The sequence below is a fragment of the Mobula hypostoma genome, chromosome 16, assembly GCF_963921235.1.
Source record: "Mobula hypostoma chromosome 16, sMobHyp1.1, whole genome shotgun sequence".
NCBI classification, from domain to species: Eukaryota; Metazoa; Chordata; class Chondrichthyes; order Myliobatiformes; family Myliobatidae; genus Mobula; species Mobula hypostoma.
In genome coordinates, this window is record NC_086112.1 from 5,430,150 (window position 1) to 5,441,230 (window position 11,081).

The following is an 11,081-nucleotide window of genomic DNA, read 5'->3' on the forward strand; positions in this document are numbered from 1 at the left end:
TGCAGTGGCCCCCACCCTCCGGGCAGCGACCCGATACTGATTTGCGAAGCATGCAGCGGTGCAGCAGCAGCCAGGAGGCACACAGCACATCTTTAAGAAAAAAGCCGAAATAAACAAGCTAATTAATTAGGTGCCACCCAGCATGTAATTGTCGGCCCTGATCAGAGGTGATTGCCGATTGCATCGCCTCTAATCTGGGCTGACAATTACGTGTCGGGCGGCACCTAATTAATTAGCATGTTTATTTCGGCTTTTTTTTAAAGATGTGCTGTGTGCTTCCCGGCTACCACTGCATTCTCCGCGAATAAGTATCTGTCCGCAGCCTGGGGGTTGGGGTGGTGGGACACTGGGGTGTCATCTCGTTGTCATCTATTTCCATTAGGGCAGGCAGCTCATCTTCTCCTATGATTGCCCGCCTCGATGTCGAAGGTCGAGGTTCATCGTCTGCTGTGGCTGATGTGGAAGGCTTGCTTGACTGCTGAGCCTCGCGCATTTTTCTATCATACAATTCTTTGTAAGCACTCAAACCATCCTACAAATATCCCCTAAACCTACGTACCCTTTCAAAATTAAAGTCATACTTTATCATTGCAGCGAAAATCTCATGCAGCTGCTTCACGTTCAGTTCACTACTGCATTCGGTTTCGATTGTTATCCTTTCCTCTTCCAATTGCATCAGCTCTTCATCTATCAGTTCTTGGTCATGGGATGCCAAAACCTCTTCAACATCATCTTCGTCAGCTTCCACAAGCCAAACTCACTTTGTCCTTGCTTCGTTCACCACGATTGAAACGCTTAATTATGTCTAGTTTTACGCTAAGTGTAACACCTTTACGAACTCTTTCAGGCTTTTCTGACACCTTAGAACTCGTCTTGTTAACGGCGGCTCACAGGCACGTGCTTAAGCAATGCCGGCGAAAATGCTGTTCCGAATCCGGGGGAAAGCGGCTGCTTGAGGCACGCGGTCTTTTATCGCGCGCTGATTTTTTTATAACACGCTGATCTTTTTCATAACAGTGAAAACATGTTCTGTTAGCGAAAACAAGGAACTAATGTAGGTCTTTCGTAACAGTGAGGTTTCGTAAAGCGAACTTTCGAAAAGTGAGGGACACCTGTAATATACATCCTGAAATTCTTTTTCTTTACAAACATCCATGAAAACAGAGGATGCTTGAATGAATGGCAGTTAAAACATTAGAACCCCAAAGCTCTCCCCTCCCACACACAAGCATCAGCAAGGCGATGACACCTCCCCCACCAGCAAAAAGCGTCAGTGTCCTCCACTGAGCTCTCAGGCGTGCAGCAAAGCATTAATAAGGACATAAACTTGCAGTACCCCAAAGACTACTCGTTCACTCGGTAATTCGACATACCACAGGCTCTCTCTCTCTCTCTCTCTCTCTCTCTCTGCCTAATAAGGGAAAAAGAGATGTCTCCATTTCACAGCGAGAGGGGAGACATAACAAACAACTCGCTGATTTATGATGTTAAAAGTATGTTGCTCGCTTTTTCCGAGTTCTGTGCCCAGAGAGTCGGCAACAGAAAGGTGCAGCTGTCCGGACACCCAACCCCCGGCAGCTAACCTGCCGCTCCCGATGTTCCGTGTTCTCCTGTGACGCCTCAGTCGGGGGCACTGGCCTAGAATCAGCCCGTCCCCAGAGCCACCAAAATCTGGAACCCTGAAGGTGGGTTTGCCTTCCAGATCGCGTCCTTGGGATATCGAAAAGCGGCCAGTTGTGAGGCCCTGAGAGGGGGTCCCAATCCTGCAAAGAACCAAAGTCCGCATATGACTTCACGTCAGGGTCTTCAAAAGAACCCTGAAAAGGGAAAAAAAATTATATCAAAGATAGAGTATCCTGCTGCTATTATACTGTCTTCCATCTACAGATTTCACTTGGAGTATTGTGAGCAGTTTTGGGCCCGTTATCTAAGAAAAGATACTCTGGCATTGGAAAGAGTTCAGAGGAGACTCACGAGAATTACTCTGGGAACGAAAGGGTTAACACTTGAGCAGCATTTGATAGTTCTGGGCCTGTGCTTGCTAGAGTTTAGAAGAATGAAGGGGGGGATCTCAGTGAAACCTATCAAATATTGAAAGACCTCGACAGAATGGATGTGGAGAGGATGTTTCCTATAGTGGGGGAGCTCGGGACCTGGGGACACAGACTCAAAATACAGGAACGTCTATTTAGAACAGAGATGAGAAGGAATTTCCTCAACTCAAGGGTGGTGAACCTGTGCAATTCATTGCCAAGGACGGCTGTGGAGGCCGAGTCTTTGGGTATATTTAAGGTGGATGTTGACAGGTTCTTTATTAGTCAGGGTATCAAAGGTTACAGGGAGAAGGCAAGAGAATGGGGTTGAGAGGGATAATAAATCAGCCATGATGGAATGGTGGAGCAGTCTTGATAGGCCAAATGGGCTAACTCTGTTCCTATATCTTATGGTCTCATACCAAATCTCCTCCATCTCCTAATTCACAACGTCTAGTGTGCCTTCTTCATGATTTCATCAATGTGTTAGGCCCAGGAAAGATCTTCTAAGACGTTGATGCCCAGGAAATCTCAGCCTTTCCACTACTGGACCCTCAATGAGGCCTAGTGCGCATTCTCCCTCAACTCAGTAGGCAGCAGGAAAAATACGAGAGAACTGATGGCCATTTGAAAAAGAATAAGTTAAGGGGCAGATAAATGGGTGTTTTGGACATCGATAATAAAATAACTAAGATAGCTGGGCTAGAACACAGGCACTCATGACTCAAACATACTTTTATTTTTCTTGTGCACAGGGAGAACGGCACCCACAATGTTCTGGTCTGAACAGAGATCTGCTCCTTTTATACAGAATTGGCTTATCAGTTACAGATATTGGTCATTTGGTAAAATGTATCCTGTGTGCTTGAACTCCTTACTTGCAAGACCAATTGCCATTCACAATTGAGGTGTTAAAAATCAATCGAAACTTCAAGCTGACAACCGATGACATTTTAAAGTGAGTAAAGCAATTGTCCCTTAGTTGTTGGGTGTGTTTCACATCCTTCTGTTATTCCTATCATGTCTGTCTCTGGTAAAGAGATGTTATGTTTTAGAAAGACCTTTCTGGAAAAGTCTCACTTCGGAGGTGTCACTCTTCTGGCTTGAGGTAAACACTGTCACCGTCACTCCCACCTATCTCATCTGTAGTAAGCATAGGTGTCTCTGGTTATCTCAGTACAAAGTCTCACCTGACTACAACTGCCCCAGGATATCCTTGCCTGAACATTATCTTTAACCCCTGACCTATCACAACTTTAAAGTTCAAAGTAAATTTATTATCTAAGTAAGTATACAGTACTATGTATGACATTCAGATTTGTCTTCTTACAACAGCAAAGAAACACACTAGAACCCACTTTAGAAAAACGCACATAACAAAGTCCGTCAAACACCCAATGTGAAAAAAAGAAAGAAATAAACAAATCATGCAATTAATAAGAAGCCCACAGCAGTACAGTGGGCCAAACAGCCCTCCTCAAAGTCCGAAGAAGATACGAAATATGAAATAATTGGATATGGGCTCAGAATTTCAAATCAGATAGAATACTGTGATTGCAAGCCTCAGACAGTGCCCAGAGAAGGCGATAGATTCAGTAGCAAGAGAATTATGTATCTACTCGAGATCACACTCTGGCTGGGCTTCCCAATGCCTGTATGGAGGAAACTGAGACACAAAGCTGCATGATGCAGTGTAGATCAGAAGAAAGAGCCAAGAGGCAGGATACAGTGTTGACAATTAATCTGTGGTGACTACTACAATTTTAGGCAAGATGACATGGACCTGGACGCTATGATGTGGACTGGATGACCTCATACCTACACTGACACAGTCCCTGTCCCTTTCGTCTGCCCAGCTGCTCCATAGAAGAGTTCCTCTTTCCAAGAGTCACTTCGTCACTTTATCATTTCCTGTCCGAGTCACCTTGTGTTCAGACACTCCTGCACCTAGTGTCACTTCATGTACATACCACCAGTCTATAAGCTACTGTTATGTATATGCAGCCACATTCAACAGTTACTTGTACATTGTGTTGTATAAGATTGTATTTATATTTATATGTATTGTGTTTCTTATGTTGCATTGGATTTGAGATGACAATCGTTTCATTCTTAATCACATTCGTGTACCGAAGAATGACAATAAACAATCTTGAATTTTGAACGCAAAAGTATACAAAATTACGTAAGGTATAGAGAGGGTTATTTCAGGCAGGCTTTTTCCACTGAGGTTGGGAACTAGAACTAGAGGTCATGGGTTAAGGGCAAAAGGCAAAATATTTAAGGGGAACATGAGGGGGAATCCCTTCACTCAGAGGGTGGTGAACTGCTGGTGCAAGTGATGGATGCGAGGTCGATTTCAACACTTAAAAGGAATTCGAATAGGTACATGGATGGGAGGGGTATGAAGGGCGATGATCCGGGTGTAGATCGATGGGACTATGCAGAATAATAATTTGGCACGAACTGGATGGGCCAATGGGTCTGTTTCCATTCATTTAGCCCATCTGTTCTCCACATAATTTTGTATACTTCTATAAAATATGCCCTCATTATCCGACACCCAGGGAATAAATTGAGTAAAGGAGAACTTTAAAAATATATATTTTCCAACTCCATGGATGGAAAATCATGAATGGAAAAATGGCACAAATGTGGCTAACAAGAGAGGTTAAGGCAAAAATAAAAGCAAAAGAAACGGCGTACAAGGAAGCAAAAATTAGTGGGAAAAATGAGGACTGGAAGACCTTTAAAAACTTACAGAAAGAAACTAAGAAAGTCATTAGGAAAGAAAAGATGAATTATGAAAGGAAGTTGGCGATTAACATAAAAAAGGATACTAAGAGTTTTTTTAAATATATGAAGAGTAAAAGAGTGACAAGGGTAGATATGGGACCGATTGAAAATGATACTGGAGTAATTATAATGGATAACAAAGAGATGGAGGAGGAACTGAATGAGTATTTTGCATCAGTCTTCACAGTGGAAGACATGAGCAATACACCTGATAGCCAGAGGTATCAGGGAATACAATTAGGTACAGTCAAGATAACTAGAGAGAAAGTGCTTGGGAAGCTAAGTGGACTAAGAATAGATAAGTCTCCCGGCCCGGATGAGGTGCACCCAAGGGTTCTGAAGGAGGTGGCTTTGGAGATTGTGGAAGCATTGGAAATGATCTTCCAGGAATCAATAGACTCTGGCATGGTTCCGGAGGACTGGAAGATCGCAAATGTAGTTCCGCTATTTAAGAAAGGAAGGAGGTAGCAAAAAGAAAATTACAGACCTATTAGTCTGACTTCGGTAGTTGGAAAGATATTGGAGTCAATCCTCAAGGACGAGGTTATGAAATACCTCGAGGTGCATGACAAGATAGGCCAAAGCCAGCATGGTTTCATGAAGGGAAGATCCTGCCTTACCAACTTATTGGAATTTTTTGAGGTAATCTCGAATAAGATTGACAAGGGAGAGGCTGTGGATGTTGTGTATTTGGATTTTCAAAAGGCCTTCGATAAGGTGCCGCATATGAGGCTGCTTAATAAGATGAGAGCCCATGGAATTATAGGAAAGATATTGAAATGGGTGGAGCATTGGCTGATAGGCAGAAAGCAAAGGGGGGGAATAAAGGGATCCTATTCTGATTGGTTGCCGGTTACTAGTGGTGTTCCGCAGGGGTCGGTGTTGGAGCCGCTTCTTTTTATGATGTATATCGATGATTTGGATTATGGATTAAATGGTTTTGGGGCCAAGTTTGCGGATGACACCAAGATAAGTGGAGGAGCAGGAAATGTTGAAGAAACGGAAAGGTTGCAGAGAGACTTAGTCAGTTTAGGAGAGTGGGCAAAGAAATGGCAGATGAGATACAATGTTGACAAATGTACGGTTGTACATTTCGGAAGAAGAAATAATCGGGCAGATTATTATTTAGATGGGGAGAAAATTCAAAAATCGGAAGTGCAAAGGGATTTGGGGGTCCTTGTGCAGGATACCCTAAAGGTTAACCACCAAGTTGGATTGGCGGTAAGGAAAGCGAATGCTATGTTGGCATTCATTTCAAGAGGAATAGTATATAAGAGTAAGGAGGTGTTGATGAGGCTCTATGGGGCATTAGCGAGACCTCATTTGGAATACTGTGTGCAGTTTTGGGCCCCCTATCTTAGAAAGGATATACTGATGTTGGAGAGAATTCAGAGAAGATTTACGAGGATGATTCCTGGAATGCAGGGGCTAACATATGAGGAGCGTCTGTCAGCTCTTGGATTGTATTCATCAGAGTATAGAAGAATGAGAGGGGATCTCATAGAAACGTTTCGAATGTTGAAAGGGTTGGACAGAGTAGATGTGGAAAGGTTGTTTCCCTTGGTGGGTGAGTCCAGGACAAGAGGCCATAGTCTTAGAATTAGAAGGTACCCAGTTAAAACAGAGATGAGGAGAAATTATTTTAGCCAGAGGGTCGTGGATTTGTGGAATTCGTTGCCACATATGGCTGTGGAGGCCCACATCATTGAGGGTGTTTAAGGAGGAGATTGACAGGTATCTAATTAGTCAGGGTATCAAGGGATATGGGGAAAAAGCTGGAAATTGGAACTAGATGGGTGAATAGTTTAGCTCATGAGGGAGCTGCGGAGCAGACTCAATGGGCCGAATGGCCTACTTCTGCTCCTTTGTCTTGTGATCTTGTGATGGATGTGCAGTCAGTTTTCAATTACCAAGAGTAGTACCCCCATTTGGCCACACGAGGGAGCGCTAGACCATTATCGTCATCATCGTCATTATGTGCCATGTTGTATGACATGAGTGATTATCATCTATGACCATGATTAGTCTTGGCAAATGTTTCTACAGAAGTGATTTGCCATTGCCTTCTTCTGGGCAGTGTCTTTACATGACAAATGACCCGAGCCATTATCAATACTCTTCAGAGACTGTCTGCCTGGTGTCAGTGTTTGTATAACCAGGGCTTGTGAAATGCACCAGCTGCTCATACGACCATCCACCACCTGCTCCCATGGCTTCATATGATCCTACCCGGCAGGGGCTAAGCAGGCACTGCACCTTGCCCAATGGTGCCTGCAGGCTAGCGGAGGGAAGGAGCGCCTTACACCTCCTTTGGCAGAGACATGTCTCCACCCTGCCATCCAAAACAGTAGACCAGTGTCAAATAAAAATCCCATTCAAAATACAGAATATCAAGGGCTTTACAAACACTTTGCACATCCAAATAAGAGAAGGCGCACACAATCATGGAGTCTTGAAATCATTAAAGAAAGTTGTTCGCTCCTTTGACTCAGTGACAGTTCCCATAATCGTGGTCATGCCCCAGTAAGTTCTGTACTGAGCTCTTGGGAAAGCTCTTATCAACTATAAATCAGAATCAGCTTTAATATCACCGGCATTTGTCATGACAATTGTTGTTTTGCGACAGCAGTACATCGCAATGCATAATAATAAAAAAACTATAGATTACAAAGAGGTATATATATATAAATTTTAAATTAAATAAGTCATGCAAAAAGGGAAGTGAAAATAGTAAAGTACTGTTCTTGGGTTCATTGTCCATTCAGAAATTTGATGGCATAGGGGAAGAAGCTGTTCCTGAAACAGTGAGTGTGTGTCTTCAGGCTCCTGGATCTCTTCCTTGTGTCACGAACCCCGTGACAGAAATAAAGAACCAGCAGAGATGGAAAACACTTTGGAGTCCAGTATTGCTATTAACTAATAATATTTATTAGTAACTACGCAATACAGTAATATAAATGTAGATAAATCAAACAGGTTAGCAATGATTATATATATAAGTAAGTATATCAATAAGTGTGGAAATATATGTATGAAAAACTAAGCTTCTTTAAGCCTAGGGGTAAAAAGATACAGTTTTATGATTATGAGTAAAGTTCAGTTCAGTTCAGTTCCGTTCATGGTATTGAGTTGAGTAGTGATGGAGAGAGAGGGAGGGAGAGATTTGAGTCTTCAAGTGAGCTGACGCCGTCGATCTCCTCGTCATCCTTCGAAATGCTTTAAGAGTCACCGACTGTGACTTTAACAAAGGGGACCGGTTTTCTGTGGTGGAGCTATCCCCCAGGCGAGGGTGGACACATGGACAACTCCTCACCAGTCAACCCCTTTCCTCTTTCCACTGCAAGAGCGATGGATCGATCCGCCTGATTGATCCTCCAAAACCCACTTTTCCTGCGGGCACAACAATGCTCATTCAGTGTCCAGAACATGTGTCTGATGTCTATCATCTGCCCTCCTATTTTATCTTCCCGTGCTGAGCATCAACTGTCATTCAAATAACTCCTCCTTCCTCTCTCTGTGAAGAAATGCACAAGCAGGTGAACTGTCCTTGAGGAGTATCAACAACCTGTCTTCGGTCACCATAGCAACTTCTGCGCTGCTCAGTGCCATCTCTCTCTCCAACTCAGCAGAAATCCAAAAGTTAACCAGTACCTTAAAGTGACAGTCCAACAGTTAGTTTTCATCTCTCTCTCTCTCTTTCAAAACAACATGTCGATGTTAAATAACTCTCTCTCTCTCTTTTCAAAAGCACAGTTAATAGGGGTCATTCAGGACCCAGTCACACTTGATGGTAGTAATGAGAGCAAGCAAGGCACGTCCTGTGTGATGGGGATCCATAATGATGATGCCACCTTGTTGAGGTATTGCTCCTTATAGATGTGCTGGATGAAGGGGAGGCTAGTACCCATGATGGAACTGACTAAATTTACAACTTTCTGCAGCTTTATTGAGTCCTGTGCAATGGCCCCTCCATACCAGACAGTGATGCAACCAGTCAGAATGCTCTCTATTGTACATCTGTAGAAATTAGCATTTGCCTTTGGTGACATACCAAGTCTCCTCAAACTCCTCATGAAATATAGCTGCTGTTGTGCCTTCTTTGTAACTGCAACAGTATCTCAGGCCCAGGATAGATCTTCAGAGACATTGTCACCCAGAAACTCAAAACTGCTCACCCACCCTTTTTGCAGCTGATCTCTCAATGAGGACTGATGTGTGTTTCCCAACTTCCCCTTCCTGAAGTCCACAGTCAATTCCTTGCTCTTACTGACGTTGAGTGCAAAGTTGCAGCTGTGATCTACTGTATCTCACTCCTGTACAATAGATACCCATGTGAGTAATCAAGTTCAAGTTTATTGTCGCTCAACCATCACATGTATACCATCAAACGAAACAAGTTCCTCCACACCAAGGTGTACAACACAGTACATATAACTCACGCATGTAACACATAAAGTAAAGTTGCCACAAATAAATTAACAAATAATAAGGTTCATCTATGTAGGGCTCTCAGTATACTAGATGGACTGTTAACTGTTGATCGCTTATTACCAAAATGGCTTCTCCGAAGTGTTATATTAAAATGGCTTCTCGTAATGTTAACTGCTGAGTAAGGGGTTCTCTGTAACTGCAATGTTTGGGTTATACAGTGTGATAATGGAAATTGTATTCATTTGTTAGCCAATGGAAGTCATGTTCTGTTATCTTGTATATGTGTGCTGAGTTGAGGAGCAGGGGCTTTTTTGGGAGGCCAGCAGAGAGGACGGACGTGTGAGGAACGGACAGTGGTTCCAGGGTGGTGGACACCGGACCTCGGAGGTTCAGAGGGTGGCCGGAGTCTCAGAAGGACGTTGTGGATGAAATCGGAGGCGCGAGCTCCAGCGTATTAAAATATTATGTGCACAAGACTGATAAGTTACTTATGTGGTGCCTTTTCTTGTAGTTGTTTGTACTAACCCATCACTACAAACTTGCTATAAGGTATAATTCTTTACTCGTACTTTGTATATTGTTTCATATTTGTGTCGTGGCTGATCATTGGGCGACTCACACCTTATCCACACCAAAGCTATTGCACCGTTTGGCGGGGTCGACGGCTATTCACCCTAGGCAATGGCGGTCAGTGGGGCAAAGATCGTTACATTTGAGGGCTCGTCCAGGATTTGAATTCTGTCAGGATAAGCGGTAAGTCGCCCGTGTTGAATTAAAAGGGATGGACACAGATAAGATTGAACTTTGGTGTGAGATCGAGGATGTTCCGGTTACTGATGCCCGTGTATTAAGTGGGGTGGATATATGTACCCCGGATGATGTGTTATTTCGATGTCCGAGTACGGCCAGAGCTATCGATAAGGTTGAGATTGTAAGCAGAAAGGTTGGTAAAACGGGGGACTCAGCCTTTGTGCTGGTACAGATGGGTGCTGACGTCAAGGAATTGAGACTGTCACCGTGTATCGGTGACCTCGGTGAGGCGGGGCCATGGGACATGCACGCTGTCACGGAGGAAGGGTTTGAAGAGACACCAGAGGAGTTGCCCGAAGCTAGGGGCGGGGATTTTAGAGAGCGGGTCCAATCGTTTTTGAGAGATAAAGGAAAGGTGTGCTCAGATTTGGACAATGTAATTAGTTCTCATTCCCCACGGAAGGGGGAGGGCTATGAGTTGGCCTCAGCCATAACTCTTTGGTGAACCGAGTGGTGGGTCCACGACACAAGTTAAGAATTTTCTCAGGGAAAACCCCCATCCCCAACGGGGAAGAGGATTACGAGTCCTGGGTAGAACATACCTCTATTTGTACAAGTTAAAAACAGTATATTGCCACCAACGATTTGTACATGGTGAGGCCTGTGTGGTAGCAGGGAGTTCGGTCGTCATACAGTGAAGAAGCTGTTTCCCATCATGTATAAAACACCAGTGGTGTTATACTGTTTACTTCAAGGGTTCCCAACATTTTCTATGCCATGGACTCCGACCATTAACTGAGGGGTCTGTGGATCTCAGGTTGGGAACCCCGGCTCACTTTTAAGTTATATCCTATACGAACCCAATTATTTGTTAATTTAATTGTGGTAATATTACTTTATGCATTATGTACCCTATGTGAGTTACATGTACTGTGTCGTGCATCTTGGTCTGCAGGGATGTTGTTTTGTTTGGTGAAAAGACTAGACATAACATCCATTGAAACTTACTTGTACAATTCCTCAGTTACCTTTTCAAACCATTAATTCGGCCTCTTACCTCTTCTTCTCAGC